Source organism: Corapipo altera, unplaced genomic scaffold (assembly GCF_003945725.1).
Source record: "Corapipo altera isolate COAL_440 unplaced genomic scaffold, ASM394572v1 1, whole genome shotgun sequence".
Taxonomy (NCBI): Eukaryota; Metazoa; Chordata; class Aves; order Passeriformes; family Pipridae; genus Corapipo; species Corapipo altera.
The window spans coordinates 7,239,844-7,262,907 of NW_020884873.1; the positions used below are offsets into that span (position 1 = coordinate 7,239,844).

At 42.1% G+C, this 23,064-nt stretch overlaps 1 protein-coding gene across 1 annotated transcript in view; it reads right to left on the reverse strand.

The window, feature by feature from the left end:
• TMTC1 (transmembrane and tetratricopeptide repeat containing 1) overlaps positions 1-23,064 on the reverse strand; it is a gene marked incomplete at its 5' end in the record, with an annotated part of 145,716 nt that overhangs the window by 104,723 nt on the left and 17,929 nt on the right. The gene's annotated exons all lie outside the window — the stretch shown is intronic.

Genomic DNA, 23,064 nt, shown 5'->3' on the forward strand with positions numbered 1-23,064 from the left:
CCTCTTTGCTCTGCCTCACACAGCGTGCATTGGGAATTTGACAGATCAGTCTACTCTCACTAAACAAAGCACTCCAAGCCACACACTAAAATCCTAGTGAAAGCTGTTAGAAACCCCTGCAAGAACAGTGGCAGCAGAGGGGGTATTCAGAAAGGGTAACTTTTGTAAGGGAAACAAGCACCCCATGCACCCTTTTTGATCAGCAGTGAATGGGGAGGACAGGGGGATGCAGAGCCATCCTTCCCTCTGAGTCACCTCCTTGGGACCCTCTTCTCCATCGGCTACAGAAAGAGCTCACCTCCTATGGACTGTTCCCTCAAACCACTCACTGTCCAAACATGGCTCAGGCCCTGACAAAAATAATTTAGAGCTACTAACGGAGAAGAACCACCTTTTGGGTCTGGTATTTCTTGTGCACAGGAGTGCAGGATACTTCCACCTTCTTGGCACCCCTGCCTTTGAGTTTCCAGCAACTGATGCCAGCTTTGATGGAAAAATATGTTGCTGAGCCTCAAAAGGCAAAGAGCTAGCTTTCCCTTTGTTGCTCTGTGGGTCAATCAAAGAGACAGATTCATAAAAGGAAAAGCTGCTGTCACCTCATAATACCAGCACACAGACAAGGCTGCCTCTTGACAGGGAAAAAAATAAGATGACTACAAATAACACTGATATGGGAACACATGCTTAAAATCAATGAGAAGGCCAGAGGAGAGCTTATCCAGAGTCCCAAGTGCCAGCCAGTCTTACAGAACTTTGGCAGAGGCAACTCTGGAAAAACAAGGTAGGGATAGTTGCTTTATGGCTTGCAGGTTGTCTGTGTCAATGTCATCATTCCTCAGTCATCCGCTTCAGCCAAAATCCAGAGACCAAAGAGTTCCCAAGATGCTGAACTCGGGCTCTTTGGGACCACAAACCTCAGGACTGAGAGGGAAGTATGTGACTGCCCCACAGGCACTGAATCCCACCAGAGCCTCCATCCCTCAATCACTTTCAAGTCCATCAGAGCCACGCTGCTGGGCTTCTCCTCAGAGACATATTTTGGTAACTATCACCTCTGTCTCTTTGTATGTAAGCAAGCTGTCCACTCCAGAGCCTACTACAGTACTCATCCAGTGCTCTCCAGGAATGTATCACAGTCACGGTCATACTTCCCATCAAAAGTTTCAAGGACTTCATCTCCAGAGTGGCAGAGTGGATTAAATGGAAAAATCCACAGCAATGCCTAGCACAGAAAAAATGGCAACATCACCACCACTGGAAATTAAATGGGAGAACAGGGGACACAAAAATTCTCATGCTTTCAAAAAAAAGGAGCTAGTGAGTGCGCTTGGTACAATGTATCTTCACCAGCAAGTAAACTTTTTGTAACAAACAGCTTTCCATCCCAAATAGCTTCCCTGTATTTTGCAGAAGTACTGGTTATCCAGCCTTCCAGATGTCCTCAAGCTGCTTCATGGCCATTTTTTGGAACAAGCATGTGGAAAATGTAGAACTGTTCCCAAAATGAAGCTAACCATTTTACAGGAACTGCAGATGTGACTCCTAACATTCATAACACTTGTTTCCTTAATCGTATTTTGTAAGCAGTCACTTAAGCCAATCATGCCAAAAAAATCCCCAAAACAACACTCTTATCAGAATGATAGCTTCAACAAAAAACCCATATAAAAAACAACATAAAAAACCCCAGAAAACCCACTTAATCAGTGTTTCTTCAGGACTTCTCTATCCATGCAGTCACAGGGAATTTATCAGACTCTGCAGCATCTGTGGCATGCATACCCACTCTTACTCAGCAGCTCATGCTGCTGGGGCATTGCAAGAGCCTTGGTTGCTGGAGACTCTGGGACACCACAGTCTCCCTGTAACATACTGCAAACACGATTCTTACGTTTGGATCAACACTGAGAAATGGGTAACAACTTCACCAGTTTTATCCTGTTGCTGATTTACATCTCAGCACTGTGGTAACAACCTGAAATGGAAACCTGCTTCAAAGCATTAATACTGGAGACTGAGAAAGAGGGCTGGCATCGACAGACCTGGCATACTTTATATAGGACGGGTTCAGGATGTTTACCCCACTGTGGACTGACAGCAATCCAGAGGGTTTTGTGGTTTCCATTCCTTTAACTGCTTAAAAAAAAGATGGGCTCCATCTTTGTTAAGACAACAGCTGACACATTTCAAAGTTTCCTTTTAATTTCTATCATGAGAATAGAGAACAGTAAGGCTGTGTAAAGAAATAGTGTGTTGGAAATAAACCATGAACATTGTTCCTAAGATTTCAACAGGGATGAGTCTCAACTCCAGGAGGAAAGACACCCCACATGATTTACTAAAAAAACCCCACGCTGTTATGTGACTAAAACCTGAGATTACATGAGTTTAATAAAAGCAATTTTTTTACCCCACTAAGTTGGGTTTTTTTAACCTGTCTATTTCTAACGCTAAAAACCTGTTAGTTTTTTTTTCCTAGACTCTAAGGTATACACTTTTCTCCAGGAGACTGAACCACTGCCAAAACCACACTGCTATCCAAGGATCTTAACATGCTTTGCAAAAACATTAATTAAAACTCAGGCAAGCAAGAAGAAGGGACGTAAGGCAGGATCTTTTATTTCACAGCAAGGAAAACACCATTACCCAAAAAAAAAAAAAGGACAAAAAGATTTGACAACATACCAAGCATCTCAGAGAAAGCATGCTGCAGAGAACAGCAGAGGGGATGCTGGGAGGGCAGGAAGGTGGGGGAGGAAGAGTAAAATCCAGCATTTTATCTCTTGGCACTGCTTGTACTAGACTGTGTTCCTATTATGCAATATTAAGTTGGTTGAGATTGAAAATGGGGATTCAAGAGTCAGGTTTTTTAAACCCAGCCCTCCTCTGCTTTCTCACCACACCTACATAATTGCCACACAAATCTGCACCATCCGAAACAAAGCAGTTGCTAATTATCGTCTCTCATTACAAGGACGCCTCATCTATACTTCTTTTGAGATTTATCACACAGTCATTATTTCTCTCTGCAGCATGATTTCCCGCTCAAGTGTGAGAAAATGAAGGCAATAGCTATTTAAATGCAATTTGCAACATGGTCTGTATGTATTAATTTCTTACTGTCTTCTGGGAAGATGGTACCTAATCCATAAATATACGTCCATTTGCTTAACAATTTTGTGGACAAAAGAAAAGTAGAACTAAAGGGACAATTTAATTTCTATTGAATTGTACACATTCGTTACTTTATAATACATAAACACCATTCCTTCAAAGTCAACTAAGGTTAGGAAAGCCATTAATATATCCTTACCAACATGGCAGGGCTAGAAAGGAAAATAAAGGCAGCTCGATCACGTCAGAGGTAAATTGCTGCTTTTGTAATTGTTATTTTCCTTAAAAATAACAAACAAAAGCAGCTTCTTGGGGACTGGGAACTGGTCAGTACTCCGGCAGACAGAAAGGACAACCTGAAAAGCCGAGAGTTCAGCAGGAGAACTACAATGCTTTCCCAAAGGCAGCAGGTCAGGGAACATTGCAATTCATCACACACTGCAGTAGGTCTCTATCCAAAAGGCTGTTGCACATCCTGAGCGAAGGTCCTATCCACTTGAGGCACCCACAGCAAGGACAGCACAAGGCAGGAGGGAGGAGTAAAGCAGGTGAAAGTGGGGAGCAGAGCTGTTTAGGCTCTGTTTCTTAACATTAATAGCTCCATACAATAGATTTTACTGAACCAGAAAACCACAAGACTAAAGAAGAAATCTGAAACTCCTTACACTCGTACGTTTTCAGCTCTTTGTACCCCAGTACGTAACTGATACCATGCTGTTACTCAGAGCAGATAGTGTGGCATCCCTGCATTAAGTCATCTACTGCCTGACACCACAGGTACCTCTTTGCAACAGAAACGTTCAGTCTTCACATCAGAACTAGACACTGGTTAACACACAGTCTATTTTTGTTACAGAAAAGAGTGTTTTCAGAACAAATTTGTTTCCAAAACAAAGGAATTCACCTCCCAAAGCCTTCCAGGGAGAGGGGAGGGCAACATTCCTTCCTCTCTGCTCTCAGGAAATTAGTTACCCAACTGCTAGGAGGTGTTAAGAAGAATGAGTCTCTTCCTGATGCCAATACTGAAAGGTGTCAAATGCCTTCATATCACACTGCTGCCAGAGAATGGTGAGGGAGCTGAGCACCACACATCCAAGCTCATGCAGAAAGTTTATTTTGTCTCCTCTGAACCAGAAACACTTCAGATCCCTACTATATGCAGCTCCAAGTTAGTTATTTCCTCTCTAGCTTTTTTTTTCCCGTTAGCTAAAAAGGAGTTGGTACCATTACTGAGTAATGGGTGCTGCTTAGTGAAGATTTGGAGAGCCATTCATCTGAACCTGATGCTCGACAGCTGACAGACAGAATAATCCAGCCCACAGAGGACATCCCTCACCCAACACCAACCTAAACTACAACCCATCAAACAGCAGCTACTGTATTGTCTCGTGTCCATAGAGGCCAGATGCAGCCAAGGGAAGACCCCAGTTTCACCTAATGGCTGAAGAAAAGTCAGCCTGGGGTTGTGCCAGGTGTGAGGATGACCATGTCTACACATCTGAAGGGGACAGAGATTATAGAGGTGCACACCCCTGCCACAGAAATTCAGCATCCTATTTAGACTGTACAGCCAAAAAGGAGCAAACCACTCTTGCCCAGTAAAATGCAGTCTTTCTATGGGACTTTGTGGATGGAAATCCATGGCAAAGACAGCAAAAAAGCCAGACATCCCTTTGGAAAGTAGAAATACACTACCAGGAAATGAAAGACAATCATCCTTTTCTTAAACTATGATTCGCATTATCTCTGCTTACAGGCTAAATTATTTTCACAATCATTCAGGCTCTGGCACAACGGGCAAGAAGCACCCCATTGGCATGGCAAAGGACGTCTATCCAACACAGTCATGAAAAGGGAACTGGGGTCTCCAAAAGGCCTGACAGAATGAGAACTAATGCCTCTGGGAGTCCAGAAGAAAGCAAGAAGCAGCAAGTTTCTTCAATAACTTGTCAGGAACATGTTGATATCTAAATTTTTGATCCAGTTTTAAGTTTCAGTTCTCACCTTACTTAGACGTGTTTCGCAGTAGTGTACAACAGGGCACAAGCACGAGCCACTATCCAAAAGAGTTCAGCTTCATTTTTCCTGCTTGCCAGTTGCCAAGATAAAGCAGGAGGTTCTTTACTGCTTCTCTCTCCTATAAAAGGATCTTAAACATATCTGGTGGGTACACTGGTGGTACTTTTTTATCCCTCACATTTGCAGTTGCTGATGTTTTTTGTTCTTTGCTTTCTCAAAATGGCTGCAAGTCAGAATGAAAAGCTTAAGTTTCTGAAACTGCTGATATTCTCATGGCACTTGACCAAAGTAAATAAATAAAAATAAAAACAAGCACTCCAAACATAGGTTTCTCCTTGGCAAAAGCAAAGGCAGCTTCTCTGGAGTGTCTCAGCCATTGTCACTACACAAAGCCTGCCTAGACAACGCCAGTAAGAAGGTTAGCACCTTATTAAGTAACAGCAATGGCAATCCTCGGTCTCCCCTTCCCAGGAAATAATGAGTTCATTCTGGATTCTCAGACTTTAACCCCAGTTTTGTACCTCACTTGACAGTCTCTTTAGTTTTGTGTGCTCACACCTTAACACACAGGCATGAAAAGGAAGGAAGACAAAAGTGACACACAAACACAAGGGTTAAGTGGGCAAAAATTGGCCAATGAGGCATTTAGGCAAGGAAAGGAAAGCTTGCCAGGCAAATTTGCAGACTATAGAGTAGCCTTTCAAGGGGAGCCTTGGAGACAATCCAACTGGACACAGGCAGCACTGAGCTAGTCTATGAAAGGGATTAGATAACTGGCTGTGCATGATAACAGAGGTTCTATGTCTGATAAGCCAAGCAGTCCCTTATCATCTGATGGTCCTTTGACAGAAATGACCATTTGCAGACTATCTTCTGGATTGTGTTGGTTTCTTTAGGTTTGTGGGTTTTTTTCTTTTACTGAACCAGGGAGCATATCTCTCTTCTTACTAAAGCCCCAGCAACTCCCATCAGAGAAACAACCTAAGAAATCAGGCATTAACAGATTGGAAAAGGCCTTTAAAATCAATGATCTAAAATTCACCCGGCCTAGTTTAAGAAGGTGAGAAGAATCTCACAGGCCGGCTTAGCAAGCCGGTGAGATCTGCTCTGTTGGCCACCCCATTCACTAAGCTTGCAGGGGCCCAAGTCTTATCACGAGGATACAGGAGATGTGGAAACCTCTTCTGTGCTGAACACGAACAGAACTACAGCGATCGACACCAGCTGTTCGGCGGCAATGACCCAGTAATCATTGTGATTATGTGTCCCACTTACCAGAGGGCTCTGCTAGAGGGATTAGCAGATCGTGATCATCACACTAAGCTCTACTCAAAAAAGCATTAAACACGAGGACTAGACATTCAAAATAATTTCCTGCTTAAGTACCTCAATGTTTGGGGAGCCCAAAAGAAGACAATTCCTAATTGGCAGAGAGCATTACCGCTGCAAGTGATTGCGCTGGGAATGCCACATCTCAAAAGCAGGCCCTGGAAGCACCATCTGGACTCGCTCAAGAGCCCTGCAATGTTATCCAGTTGAAAAGGCTTTAGTAAATCCTTTGATACCGTCTCCCCGGAGCATTCCTCTGGAGAAGATGGCTGCTCACGGCTTGAACAGGTGCACTGTTTGCTGGCTAAAAAACTGTCTGGATGGCCAGGCCCAGAGAGTGGTGGGGAAAGAAGATCCATCCAACTGGTGGCCTGTCACCAGTGATGTTCCCCAGGGCTCAGTGTTCGGGCCAGTCCCGTTTAATATCTTTTATTCACGATCTGGACAAGGGGATCAAGTGCACCCTCAGTCAGTTTGCAAACAACACCAAGTTGGGTGGGAGTGTTGATCTGATGCAGGGCAGGAAGGCCCTGCAGAGTGATCTGGACAGGTTGGATTTATTGGCCAAAGCCAATGGTATGAGGGTCAAGAAGTCAAAGTGGCAGGTCCTGCACTCGGGCCACAACAACCCCTTGCAGTGCTGAAAGGAGGGTGTAGAGAACTGGGGGTTGATGTTTTCTCTCAGGTAACAAACCACAGGACAAGAGGAAATGGCATAAAGTTTCAACAGAGGAGGTTTAGATTGGATAGTAGGAAAAAAGTGTGGTCAGGCATTGGAATGGGCTGCCCAGGGAAGTGGTAGAACCACCAACCCTGGAAAGGTTTAAAAGACGTGTAGCTATAGCACTTGAGGATACGGTTTAATGGCAAACAGAGTGGTGCTGTTGGCCTCCATGATCTTAGAGGTCCTTTCCAACCTCAATGATTCTATGAAAACTAAAGTCTTCTTCAAATGTAATGGGGGCGATGACCACACCATACTGAATTCCCAAGACTCCTGCCTCCCCTGAAGCCTCCTTCATGTCCTGACAGAATTACAAGGGGTCAAATAACACACTGAACCTCCACATTAAATCAATGTCAGTAACCCCAAACTCTGGGCCATGGCAGGGAGACGTCTGTTGTCAAAACATCTGCCTTGACTTTGATATGGAAACAGCTCCCTTTTTCATATGTTTTCTTCCTTAATAGATTTTTTAAGAGCATAATATCTGCCACCTATTAAAATATAAGCTTTGAAGGTAGAAAACACTTCCAGAAATTATACTGGGAATCTTACTGGACTTTATCAAATTTGGAGTCATCATTCTTTCCGTACAAGTGTGCACCTCATTACTTGGTAATGGAACAATAATTGCTCTTCAGTTATGCAAGATCCACCTTTAATTTGCAAGGGGTTTCTGGAGAAGTAATGACAGATGCTTAAAAAAAATCAAATATGAGAATATGAAACTTGTTATGTAAAAGATAATGGTACCCACAGAGTAGTCTGCCAGCTGGGTCATGGTCTCAGCTGGTATAAAGGTACAATGCTGATGTTTTGTCTTATGCATTCTTAAAACACTGAACCTGAAGCCAAATTAATCATATTACTTTGAGCTTTAATCTGACTGAATCTCACAAATGAAGTATCATCAGTGTAGGTCAACACCTGACATCCCTGCTTTCCTGACAGCTTCCTACGCATTCTAGGTGAGGCTGCCAGCAACTCAGCAGAAGGCATTTTCCCCCACTGAAATTATACTTCCTGATGATAAAACATATTGAGTGTGAAATAAAGATATCAGGCTATATATTTTCTTGCTTCTACAACTAAATTCAATATAAAACCTCCTAGGAACTACACTGTGAGAGAAAATTTTGAGTTAAAAATGACGATCATTCCAAATTTTCTCCATTTTTTTTCCCCCAACTTCACCACTGTGAACGGGGGCTCAGTGCAGCATTTCAAAGACCACGTGTTCGCTCACAGCCTTTCCAGACAAAATGTCAACTCCAGACTCTAAGCACTTGCGTTCGTTGATGCGTGTCAATGCTCGTAAGATCGGGAGCAGCACACCATCCAAATGTCATCTGTGTGTGCAGATGCACTATCAAGTGCACCTCCTCATATGACTAATTTTCCAATTAAGATTGAAACTCTGTTGTGCTAGAAACACAACATGAGAAGATCTTGTTCTTGCTCCGTAGGGATTTACTATCAAAGATACACTAATTTTACTCTAATCTAATTGGTTTTACTCAGCAAAGCACTGGTTTTTGCAATATGTCAATTTTGTGACGCAAAACTTGACTGTATTTTACTGTTTTGAAGCAGTTTAGCATGACATCCAGTGGGAAAAATTAAAAAAAAAACAAAGCTTGGCAAACGCTTAGAAAGCTTGCTTCACCCACTCTGATCTCCATGCCAGTGCAGACATATCATTAGCAGGACCCAACTATCTAATCTGAAACTTGTTCAGATTCAAATACATAAACTGCATCACAACAGCAACTGCTGAGTAGACATACCCTGAGGAAGCCCAGCCTTTCAGTCTGCCTGGAAGGACGATAAAACAACGATCAGAGACTGCACAACTTTCAGCAAGGAGAGCCCTGTTTAATCTACTGGAAAAAGACATAATGAGATGCAGTGCTTGGAAGCTGAAATTAGATAAATCAGACTAGAAATAGGCACATTTTTAACCGCTGCAACCATCCACCTTAGGATATTTCACATATACCATCACGTCAAGTCTTTAAAGCCAGGGTTGCTGACAGATGTGTGACACAGCTCACAGAGAAACGCAGGCTTCATACAGTAATTCTTAGACAAAGCTCTGTCTCTCGCACCACGCTCCAGCTCAGATTAGATGACCACAAGTGGTCCCTCTTGACCTTAAAAATCTACAATGACACTCGAGTAATGGTAAAAATGTCTTCAAGGAGTTGTGGCTCTGCACAACCCTGAGAGATCGCAAATGCATGACAGTTCTGTGCCAATAGCCTGTGCCACTTCCATCCCATACAAACTGGCTGAGGGCCAGTGACACAGCCAGGCTGGACAGCTGGCAGTCGGGAATCAAATTTAGTTCCTTGCTCTTGGGTTAGTAGCAGCTCAAAGGACTATAAAAAAAACTACCATGTACCTTGATGAAGCAGCTTCACCCCGAAACATCAGCTGCCTGAAGTGTCGGGAACTTTGAAAAGTAAGGAAGAAAACCGGGTCTAATTCACATTTCCCAGCTGAGGGTTGCTACAGTGTGGTCTTTATAAAAATGGCACAGCAAGAACGACAAAAAATTCTCTCTTTCGCAAATAACCAAGCAAATTTAAAATAGTTAATCCTGAAAACATTTTCAAAAGATTAGCCATGGCTCAACAAACTTTAACGATGATAATTTTTAATTTAATTTAAAGTTGAACATCTTTGTGTAATAATGGCAGAGATGGAGGACTATTAGGGAATAATCTTGTTTACGGATCAGTGAACTCAGAAAATTGCCAAGGCACTGTGAAACATATTCCTTATTCACACCTCATAATTAACTGAGTGTTCTGCTGCAATATTAAAGTCATCTTTGTTATGTGAAAGCTGCTCATTTGGGCTGGGATGCCACCGAGGGGGTCTCATTTGGTTCTGGCATTTCCAAACTCCTGGGAAAAAGCACCTTCAATCCATAAAACCAGACTCCCAAAGTGTAAGGGAGGCAGAGAAAGCCTTTGGTCCATGACAAAAGCAAGGCTTATGCAGAGAAAAAAAACCACCTCCCTCTTTCCCTAATGCCATCTGGGAGCATTTCTCTTTTAAAGGCAATTGAAAGAAGAAAATACAGTTCTCTTAATTAATTCACATTGAAAGGCGCTTTTGATGGAGTCAAGAGGCCAAATCAGATCAAAGTAAATAATGCAACAAATAGTGACATGAAAGCCCTGGGACAGCAGCTATCCTGACTCGCACTGTCTAGAGCTTCATACTCAAAAAACCCCAAATGCTGAAGCTTTCAGATTGTAGGAAAGCGGAGGAGGATGAGGGGGGCTCTATCCTTTCAGCAAATTTTAAGAAAGAAATTGTCAATTTACTGGAAGGAAGACTTTTTGTTGAGGTAGATCTGCTTAAGACTTGGGAAATCCTGGATTGTGTCATGGATTACTTTATGTCAGATTTTATGTCTGTGAATTTGGGTAAATGCTCAGACTTTCTGCCCCTTGGTTTATAGAGGTAATGCTTCTCCCTGACTGACAGACCGTAGACAAGAGGTGATCCTGCCCCTCTACTCAGCCCTGGTGAGGCCACATCTGGAGTGCTCTGTCCAGTTCTGGGCTCCCCAGTACAGGAGAGACACGAAGCTCCTGGAATGGGTCCAGTGGAGGGCAACAAAGATGATGAGGGGGCTGGATCATCTCTCTTATGAGGAAGGACTGAGCTGGGCCTGTTCAGCCTCAAGAAGAGAAGACAGAGGTAATATCAATGTCTGATAGTATCTGAAGGGAGGTTGCCAAGAGGATGGAGCCATACTCTTCTTGGTGCTGCTGAGTAATAGGACAAGAGGTAACAGGCAGAAACTGATGCAAAGGAAGTTTCAGCTGAACAGGAGGAAGAACTTCGTTACTGGGTAGGTGACCGACCACTGGTCCCTTCCAGCCTTACCCATTCTGTGATTCTGTGACATGCACACCCTGGTTCCCAGGCAGCTAAGATAGCAACTGCAGGGGAGAAAAGAAAGCCACTGAAGCCAAGGAAAAACAATGAAGAGGACTCGGAGGGGGGATATATTGTAAACCCATATCTAGGTAACCGAGCCCCAGATACAGCAGCTGCATATTTCAATGGTGTCATCTCTGGCCCCAAAATTATCCAGGCCCATCTTAGTTTAGTTCAGCATCTTGCTCCAGCCTTTCCCCTCTAATGGGGAACAGGCCAGGCAGTTAGAGGATGCTCCTCAGCCAAAGCCAGTACACAGAATTCAAAACACAGTAATAAAACATACTCAGATTTTCCATTCAGATTTTTACTGTACATATTACCTAAACATACTGCAGTCAGAGCAAAATAATAAACAATAAAGGAAAAAAAAAAGTGTGATGCCATAAATCAGCACTGAAAAAATGCAACTTTTGAATAGCACATTTATAACAGAAACAACAAGCAATAATACTCTGAATAAAAACTCAAGTCCCAGCATCTGGAGTACTGCATGTTATTCTGAGACCTCCCCTTCCTCTGCCCAATTCCCAAAGGATCCAACAGAGATCGAAGAGGTACACGAAAGGGTAATAAGGCTCATCAGACACATGGAATGGTGTTTGCGTGAGGAGACAGTCAAGAGAACAGGGCTCTCCACCCTGGAAAGGGAGTACACATAGAAATACTATAAAAGTATGAAGGGCTTGGGGAAGTGAACCAGAGAAATTACTTTCTACTTCTTATCACACAAAGTCAAAGGGCTCCCAATGAAATTACCAGTTTTCAAGGAAACAAAAAGATTCCTTCATAAGGTGTGTAATTAAAATCACAGATCTCATTGCGACAAGATGCCCTCAAAGTCGGAGGAGAGAAGGGCTCTAAAAAGGAAATTAGGCAACTCCACAGAGGACAGGTCCATGGAGAGTCTTAAACACAGTGCTCTAGATACAGCACTGAGATCCATAGACTCTAAATCACTGACTGGCACACGTTCAGCAGGCACAGTGAGGAGAGATAACCCTGTACAGGCCCTGTTCCCATTCTTTTCTTCTCTGTAAGCATCTAGTAATGACCACAGCCAGAAAACTGATACCAGAGCTAGATGGACCAATGGTTTGATATGGTGTTCCCACAATGTTCTTCTATTATGTTAAATATACTGATATGAGTTCAATGGACAAGCCCTAATTGAAAGTAAAAGGAGTTCTTTGGATTTTTTTCCCCAAAGAAATATCATGCAAAAATTCCTCTATTTATATTAATGCATAACACTAGACTAAATGCATGAACAAATGTTTTCTGGGTGGAAAGCTATCCATCATTTCCAAAAGCTGATACTGGCAATGAATGAAGGAATTCGGTTTTCCATACTGAGTAATTCCATGATGGAGATACCATTCAGGATCATAAGCAGGGTCCTCATAGTGAATTCACAGTATGTCAGCCAAGATCAGCAAAGGAATGCTGATCATAAGAGATTGATTAGAAAGATCAGCATTAGCAGCCATTTAGATCACAGACCAGGCGACAGCTTTCTAAAATGAAAATTTTAGAAAATGTACCAGAAACATTTGCAGACTAAGAAATTCATCTGCTGAAATAAATGTGTGACATAATGAACAGTGCAGAGAACAGGGGAGAAGAGGGAAAACAACAACAAATGAATTGAGCTTACTACTAGAACACAAAAGAAACATCTCTGCTTCAAACATTTACAGATAACTCACAGGGACAGCAGCAGTGATAAAAGCTGCTGCCACAAGATTAGGCAGAGATTACAGCAAATGCAATTAAATTAACTCATGTCAAAATATTCCAAGAGAACCAAGACCATCATATTACAGCAGCTTTGTCTTCTACAGAAATTCCTAACACAGTCTTGTAAGAACAGTATGTGTAACTGTTTTGTGTGATTAGATAAAATTGCACTTTATGGCAGGGAAATAACAGTAATGTTCCCTCTCCCTTCCACCCCTAACTGATAACTACTCTTTCCCTGACTTTTGTTTTGAACCATCAATGAAGTCCTTGCATCCATGGAAAACTTTCTTCTCAAGTTTTTCCTGCTAATTTTCCTCTGCTAAAATGAACACCCAGAGGGCTTGCTGGCATCTTTCACAGATTAAATGAAATTGTATTTTATTCCATGCTTTTTGTACTACTACAGCCAAAGTGCAATCATAGTTAGTTTCAAAGTACTAATTTTACATTTAATATTCCCTTACTCTAGAGTTCATTTGCAAAACCAAGGGATTTCACAGATCACAAAAGGAGAGATTTGAACAGACTTTCAGCCCCCAGCCTGAACAGAGGAGCTACAGCAAACATGCTGCCAAGCAAAGCTTTAAACAGAGGGATCAACTGCATTATCCACACAGCAAAAGAATGATACTTCCTTAAGACAACCAAACCAAACTTTAAGAAAGGAGGTTAAAAATAAATAAAAATAACAACCACAACATATTTCAGTGGAAGATTATCATTGAAGTCTCCCCGTGACCAGTTGTGGCAGGTCATGAGAATTCAAAAGGCAAAGCAGAGTATCACCAGATTCTGTGAGACCTATCAGACCTGGAAAGCAAACACTCGACAGCAGCATTCCAACAGCCCAAGCACAAACCTTGTCTTTCATGGCTTACTTTGGACAGTATCTGAGTTTCAGCACGGATGTTTGGGAATGTGGAATGCATTTACAAGAGTCCCTTCTGTGCTGCAGTTTCCTGGATATTCACATTCTGGAAATTGCTTAAAAGAATAGAAACAGAAAATCTGCACCTCAAAGATCTGCAGTCAGGAGAGAAACGTGTGTTCCAGCATTTCCAAGCCAAGTAGAGGATTAAGGTTTCTAATGCACTAGTTGGAAAAGAATATTGGGATAACTGCATTAGAAATGTGAAAGAGGATTTACTACTCTTCTTTAGATTAAGTTGAAGATTAAGTTTCTAGTTAGAGAAGAATCCGTTCATCTTGGAAAGCATACAGGGAGGATGGGAGAAACATTAAACATGCTAGCAGATTTTGTCTTTTTTAACCAAATATTAAATCTCAACAGCTACTTCACATTAAAAAAAATCAAAGTAACACTCATCACATCACTGAAACCATCTACCTGAAGTCTCATTTGATGAGATTAGCATCCTCATGGTTTTGAGCAAATAATTGCTTTTATCAGCCTTTGAACACCTAAAGCCACATAACTTAGTCCTGAGAGCCTGCTGTCCTTCACTTAATACATGCTGTGATTGCCAGGTTCACAGAGGAGACATGGATCAGCTTGGAAAGCATCAGTCATTAATGAGGTAGGTAGTTACAGCTGAATCCTTCACTCCTGAGGACAGCCTCAAAGTTTCCACTAGATGTCCAAAAATGTGCCTGGAAGTCAAAGTGTAAGAGAGAAATTGTTCAATTAGATTAGCTATCCAGGGAAATACCTGCAACAATATGGGTATCATCTATCTTCAGGTGTTGTGGTTGTTGGTTTTTTTTTTTATTTCCTGGGTGACTGAAATTCCATGTCAAACTAACCTAGATTTACTGCAAGGAAAATGACCTCGCAAGCCATTAGGGTTTTTCCTTGTTTCCCAGCTGCTGTTAATTCCTTGACACTGGTTTACAGGGCTCTCAGAGAAAGCCAATGAACACGGGCACACTGCTATTTCAAACGCTGGTTTAATGAGACTGCCATGAACTGTGAATAGAAAGGCAGTCCTGTGAAGTAAAGGGAATGAACAGAGACTCCTGTGAGTCAGCTCTGGGACACACAGACTGCACCTACAAATTGGGGATTTCCAATTAGCAGCACAGGGAACAGAAGAGGCCGACATACAATGAAGTGACTGCGACTTCAGGGCTTAAACCGCAACTGCCACTAATGAGAGAAAAAAGACCCCTTTCCCTCTGCACACGAATGAATAAGCCATCAGCATCTTCCAGAAGATGCAGGAAAAAAACCAAAAAGCCCCCAAAACCAGTCGCTAACTTTTCCTCCCGATTCCATTTTGCGCAGCATGGTTCTCTGTCCCAGGCACAGTTTCCACTCATGAATTCACAAAAACGGATTTTCACAAACTAAATGAAAGTCTAAAAGATTTTTAAGACTAAAAAGTCTTCCCTAAAAAAAAAAAAAAAAAAAAAAAAAGGCAACAAAAAAAGTTATAACATGTTGGGACATCAACAGCTAAGAAAAATAACATCAGACTCAGTCGTGTCCCTTTTTTCTGACATTCAATTTACATGAGGCCAAACTACTTCAGTATATTTGTTGTTTACCAAAAATAGGTTGTCTTGGTACTGTCACTGTCTGGGGGATATTATTTACTTTCCACTTCCTTCTCAGAAGGATTTAAAAAGAGAGAGAGAGGTGTTTTTCTGTACTGCAAGACAAGAAAAAAAACAACCCTATCCAGAACAAAGGATGAAATACAGATCCAATAAAAGGTGTCAAATTTAAAACCAAGCCTCTTCTGTGCAAACGAGTGCTTGTACAAGTGCCTGTTTTTCCATCCACAAAGAAGAATGAGAGCAACTGTGGCTCCACACCACCCCAAGCTCCAAAGCAGAGCAGGCTCCTAGTTTCTGGCTGGCTTTCCAAGCTCTGTCCTCCTCAAACCCAAGTAGCAAGCACAGGGAAAACTCCTGAGTTAGCTATAGGGCAGAGAAGAGCCAAACCCCAAAGCTGGAGAAATGAGATAAAAAAAAATGGGCAGCCCAAGGAGCAGAAACCCATGCAGGAGGGGGGAGGAGACAAGCACAGACAGCAAGTGGTGATAGCTGGAAAAGCCCAGAGGGATCTCATTCCCTCGATGGACAAAGCTCCTACAAGCAGAAGACTGAACTGGAGAAATGGGAGCTGTGGGGAGCCCACAAATGATGCAACAGGCAGTACAAAGGCATAGGTTGGGGCCCTTGAATTGGCTGGGCAAGGACTTATGGACCAGGAGTATGGGAGGGACCTTGGGAGTTAGACTTTATCACAGTAGCTTTTGAGGAAAGCAGCAAGATCCAAAAGGCAAAGCCTGAGGAGTAAAGATTGGAAGCAATTAAATGAGTAAGGAGAAGCAAGCAAGGGAAGAGATGAGGGCTGGCTGGAATAGATGAGGCAGGACAACAAACTGGGGAGAGAGGAAGGGGCTGCCAGAAGAAACTGCGCATGTCGGGGTTCATTCCTCTCCAAGTCTGGAAGGGAACATCAGAGGACATGATGTTCCTCTGCAAGGAAATATCTAAAGGAAAAAGTCCCTCATCTCTTAATACTGACTGCTATAGAGCACAATCTACTGCTGCCACCAGCTAGTCTACTCGCTCAAGTGGCAGATGTTGATGAGATAGATCCAAAGGTTTCAATCCAACTGTTAATACCCCACTACAAAATTTCTGGCTATTCACTTTACTTGTTCTGAATAGTAAGGAAGTTACACATCCAGAAACTATGCCAAAAGTACTTTAAAAGATTACAGACTGAAGCAACAAACTGGAAGGAAATACCAGCACTCGGTAGTCTGTACACAGTGAAATTATCTAGAAGCTGTAAATCTGTATCAAGAGCAGAATTTGAATAACTCGAAGTAAATAGGGCATGGGGCCATGCTTTGGACAAGGAAGAAACAAAATACTGAACAGTTACTCATTAAGTGAGCACCATCCATTCTGGGCAATGAATCAAGCAGGGAACATGCAGCAAAAAAATTGCTATGTGATAGTGCAATTAACGACTGTCACGATATTCACACACAAGGAGGCCAAAATTAAATCAGGTCTTTCTTACCTGGTGCAGCATAATGAAGTCTAAACATGTCTTTTTGTGTGTGCATGCAACATGATGTCAGTCATCACCATACCGAAGCAGTGCTGTTTTTAAGTAAACTTTAGTCAGCCAGCAATGAGTTCAGTTACTTGCACTGAAACTGCACTTGCAGATTTCAAAGATTAAGACACATAATGCCACAAGTATGCGTAAGAGATAGCCCTTGGCTTTGTTTCCTTTTTTTTCTTTTTTTTTGGAGAGGGGGAGAAGTCTTAAAACAACAACCATATCACACAAATGGAGGTGGGAAAGGAGCATGTATTACTGCACCTCATCTTCCAGCACACACCATGGGAACAGAGAGATGTAATTATTTTCCCAAGATTACACAAGGGTTCTCTGGACGACAATTGCAGGCCAGAGCGTGTAAATCCTTGGCTGAATGCAAGGCTGTAAGCACAGGGGCACCCCCCTCTCACATGTTTCTAGACTTTTGCAGAGCCTTTGGTGGCCTCAAGTGTCATCTGTGCATGACAATAAGTATCATCACTGACTTCAGGCAAGTTCATGGAATTCAGGAAGATTCATTCAACATTTCCTAAACAGACAGGACATGGACACAGCAGTAGATAGAGCTATTGCTCAGACTTGCTTGTGTTGTCCTATTCTCAGTTCAGTTTTAAATATCAATTAAAAAAAAAGGAAAATAAATCAGTCCAGGCCAGTGACAATTCAGCACTTCCTTTTCTCTCCTTTTGCACAGAGCATCACGGACTAGAAGCTTGATCCTTTATTTTCAAAACCTCACAACCCTCAGGAGACCACCAAGAAAAGAAGAAGGGAAAAGCCCTGGATGACTCCACTGCTTAATGTTCCAGATTAGTCATTTTGCTTTCCTAGAGAAGAAAATCATTTTGACTGCTAGGGTCTCAGATGTTTTTCAGCAAAGGCTGAATCCCACACTGTCCTGGAATTTCTCCACCAACTATTGCTGTTGTGTTTGCAAAGCCTTTTATCACTTCCTTGCTATTTTGCTCTTGCAAAGCATGGACTTTTCAGGCCAGTGACAAGCATCCAGGCTTTTCTTTTGGTCAGGAGCAACTGTATAAAATAATAGTTACCTTATTGTTTACTCAGAGGCACACAATGCTTTTTACTGCTGTGCTTTGCATATGAACACCATTGACTTCCAGAGTGTGTAAGTGCAACTACAAACAATTTACCAAAGTTTAAACAAGTTGTACCACATTTAACATAAAGTGTCTTCCTCGTACTTCTATAATCCAGGCAGTTTCATACCCTCAGCCACACCTTCCTATAAAGCACCCTCTAACAAATTCAAGAAAAAGTAAAGTTAGCACACATGAAATCCCACATCTGGGAAACTGGTCACACTACTCTGCCCATATCAGTTACAAATCTAGGACGTAGCACTACACTGTGTGGCAAGGGAAAGCATCAGAAATGCAGCTGAGACTTTTCTGTTGTTTGAACAGCAACTTCATGTTAAAGCAGAAATGTACTATCACATTAGTTTTTAAAAAAATTAAAAAATCATTGCTACAAAAGACTTGGAAATAAAAGCACCCAGTGAGGAGAAGCCAAGTCAGCACCAGGGAACTGCTACGTAGTCACATGTTGTGTGCCAGTGCTTTCCCGCCCCTCTCCCTTTGCTCTTCCTTCATCCCAAAGAACAGCATCTGTTTCAGCTCAAACACTGACCACGCACGCTGTGCAGGGACTCAGGGAAGATACATTATGACCTCAACATATTTTCCCTCATAGTCTATCAATCCTTGGGCCAGCACAGCCATCCCTGGAATGCACCACGTACTGTACAGCATTGCTACTGTAAAAGGAAACAACAGTTTAGTTGCTTAGCTGCTGGTTTAGTGATCAGATAATATTTATCCCTGCTATAGCCTTAAGGATTTCATTGAATTTTGGATCAATGGGGTCTTGAGCCTGGATCCCACAGAGCTAACGAGCAGTGAGCTCCCTCACTCTCTTTTGCACACACACAGAGACTTAAAGTGATACCGCTGGGCACAGCTCCAAGTACACCTGTTTCTTCTGTAACTTAGCAAAAAAATTTCAAAAAAGTTGAATATGAATAAAACAAATACATAAAAGTAACCCTTAAAAAACTAATGCAACAGTTTGTATATGTTGAAAACATTAAAAAACATTCTATTGTCCGTTCCAAGGGAAGAGTCTCTCCAGCTAAGTCACCAACAGCAAGCAGATGCAACAAAAACGAGCTTATAGGACGCCAAAGAGAAACATATTTCAGTTTCAGAAGTATGCAAGCTATTGTGAAGTCTTGTTTTTCAAGAAGCTTAGACTGTGAGCCCACCACAGGCTCATTTGCAAAGCTCAAAACGCTCAGAGTGATTAGGTGCTACGAGGGTGTTCATAGGCTGGACAGCATTTAGCAATGCTGAGTGTGAGGCACATATGACATGACAGGAATACAACTAACTAAAAAAACTGAAAAGGTCAAAAAATAGATCTCCGTTTTCAGTGAGTTCAAATCATGGAAAAGAGAATGTGACAATACCAATGGACAGAACTCCCACAAGGCACTGTGACAGCTTGTTTTTTATGCATATATATAATCCTTATCAAATGTGATGGTGGATCTGACAGACTATTGCTGTAGTGAGCAATGAGGTGTTGGTATTGATACTGCTTTGTATCAATACAGGGCCCAAATATTTACACTACACCATCACAGTGAAAGCACTGAGGCCTTCCTTATCCCAAACAGAAGTACAAGCCTGATGTAAAAGTTCTCATCTGCCCTTCTCCATTTCTGTCATATGGGAGGGCACATATGGCCACAACCTTCTTTCAGATTTTAAAACCCATGGAGGTTGATCAAACCCAAAAGAGATTCTAGTTACCTCGTTTCAGTAGCATATGCCAGCACTGCCCAAAATTGCAATAAACTGTGGGGATAAAACCTACAATTTCATCCAGATTAACTCATTCCTTACTCCTCAAGGCAGCCAGGACTGCAACGCACATATTCACTGGATAGTTGAAGATAAGAGCAAGTGACAATAAAGAACAAAAATCTCTCTGCACCAAGAATTTACATAACCAGCTCCAGTTACAGCTAATTAGACTGATTTCCTTAATTCCTTCATTACATCTTCCTGCATTTTTCAGTTAGCTCTAGTAAGATGTATAATAAATTATTATTAAATAGAAACCGAATTGATCACTTTATAAGTACTTAAAAGTATAGATTAATCAGTGTACCTACTATTTTATTCTAATTAAGACCTTACAATTAGTAATCTGGTGTATTAAATAAGGTACCTGAAGCTAATTCACTGTGCCAAATCTGCCCTCCAGCTTTGGAGCTTTTGAAATATTTAAAACTTTCCCTCCCTCCCTTTTGCCATGGAAAAAGACCTACACAAGTCAGACAAATGTGAATTACAAGGAAAAATTGTGTAATTAATCTTACAGACTTGAGAACGACTTCATTTTATTTCTTCTTTTTTCATCTACAGCAAGGGTGCTTCCTACTTCTTATCATATAATATGCCAAGAGCACTGAAGAAAGACTGTGTACAGAAAGTATTTCAACTATTTTAATCTGTCCAGTGAGGACTCAGCAAAGAATTCAGTAAGAAGACCACAGTTATATGATAGCTTAGTGATCCACAGATAGTGGACAGTGAGCTGCAATACACTTAACCTTACTGTTCCACACTACCACAAGCACTGTCCATGTGATGAGAATTGAGATCACTTGAAATTACAAATGCTGTAGCAGCACACTTATTTGTCAGTGACCAGCAAACACTGATATTAGACAAGCAGGCACTGGTCAAATTGCCTAGGCTCTACGAGGCTGTCATTCCATACAGCAAGAAGTTAGCCAGCATTACTCTGCCCTCAGAGGAAGCAGGAATTCAGAGCAAGGGAAAAACTAGTGGTTGCCAACAGTGTTTTAGGGAAGTTTCTTCCAAAGCCGTATCCATTAACCCAATGAGGCTTTCTCACAGGGCTCTCAAGCACCACTCTCACACATGTGTGGCAGCAGGCTTCCCTCTCAGCCACTGGGACCAAGCCAGTTCTACTTTGGGCATTCCACAACAAAGCATCACACAACAAGTCGTTGCAAGTGTGTTGTACACAGTCAGTCACTTGAGAAAAGAAGCTGAGCAGCTTACACGATCAGAGCCCCTTTTTAAAAAGAAAGCAGCTATGTACGTGCCAAGCTTGATTTGCCATGTGCAGACACCCTTCACAACACTTGAAGAGGCAGCTGCCGAAAAGCAAATGCCAACTGGCAGCGTGGATGAGTTGTCTCTGAAGCCATCCCACATGCGCAGTCTCTCCAACAGAACTTCTGTGGCCTTTCCTGAAGAGGCTGGAAAACCAGAGGCTTTCCCCTTGGTGTGAGAAAGGGACCTTCCCAAAAGCTGGGGCAGAGGAAGGGATCTTGAAAAAGTACAAAGCAAAGGACGGGAGAAAGGAGCAGCAGGAAGAAAGGAAGAAACAGGAGTAAAAGAAGCAAGGAACAAGAAGATGAAGCAAGACAGGAGATGGTTTTGAATTTATACCCCCCCTCCATTGTAGGTGTCAGTCTATTCTCCCAACTAACAAGCAATAGGACAAGAAGAAATGGCCTCAAGTTGTGCCAGGGAAGCTTTAAATTGCATATTAGGAAAAAATTCTTCTCTGAAAGGGTTGTCAACAGGCTGCCCAAGGGAGCAGTGGAGTCACCACCGTTGGAGGTGCTTAAAAGATGTGTAGAGGTGGCACTTGGGAACATGGTTTAGGGTTTGTCCTGGCATTACTGGGGTAACAGTTGGACTCGATAATTCTAGAGGTCTTTTCCAACCTAAACAATTCTATCATAGTATTCATCAGGGAAAATGGAGACAAATATAAGTATCAAAGAGAACAAAATCACTGAGAGAAATGCGGAGGGATCACAACTTCAGCATTGTGCTCAGGTTACTCCTTCCCACCAGGTCTTAAATTTCAGAGGCAAGATGTTAAATGAGGCTTTTAGACAGCCCACTCTGGTCTGGAACATGAGAAGGCACCAGGGTCACTCACACTTTCAAATTTTGCTACTCATTTGTGGATACAGCAGAAGAAATAAACAACTTTAAAGTTCTTCCCAACATTCAGAAGAGCCTCTGTGCTAGAGCAGTTACCACTTACCCATTCCAAAAAGTCTTTACTTCCTTGCCATTATCATGTCACAGATTCCCATAGGAAGAGGCAATAGAACCAAACCCACTGCCTTCCTTGTTAAAAACAAAACTAAAAACCCAACCATCCCTAAGTCACACCAATCAGGGAAAATATCTGCAGGACAGAAGCTCTAAAGTGGGTTGGACATCTGAAATACAGGTGGAGGAAACAGACTGATTCAAGAAGTGACAGATCTCCTGTAATGCCTATATGCCATCAGTACTGATGCAGCAACCAGATTACTTAAAACAAACAAAACCAACAACAAACAAACAGCTCCTACTGAAATGCATACTGAGTGTTACATGGGAATAAAACATTCCCTTTCCCAGGCTTCAGGAGTTCTACATGGGGAGAACCACAGCAGGTAATTCCTGATCTATATAAAGAACAAAACACTTTCTCCAAGGAATAGGCAGCGCAGGGCAACACATCATTACAGGTCTCCAAATTATATCACACTGTGAGTGCTTTGTAGTTAGAACCAAAAGTCAGCAACAAAGGGCAAGCTGGGCAAGGGCTACCAGGGATATTGTACAAAGGTCAAGGCTAAAAGGAAAAAAAACCCCACATGCTGGCACAGATCCATGGGGTGGCTGCTGCGTCATATCCCTTTAAATGCTCTTACTAACTCCGTTTCACAGGAATAAAGGAATCAAGTGCTATTCTTGTGCCAGAGCATGGCCCTGGAGTCCTTCCTTCCCAAAGAAGATGCCAAGAACTGCTGAACGAGACCAGTGGAAAATCCTTCTGTTATTGCCTGAGCCCACCTCTCACTGTTTCATGTCCATTCTAAGGCATAAAGCAGAAGTAAGCATCACCTCTGCTTTCATATATATATATATATATATATATATATATATATAAAAAAATGGACATATTCTACAAGTATGTGTACACATGTGCAGAAATTATATCCACAAACATAGATACGCAGCAATATCCCTTAATAAACTACTTGCACTGC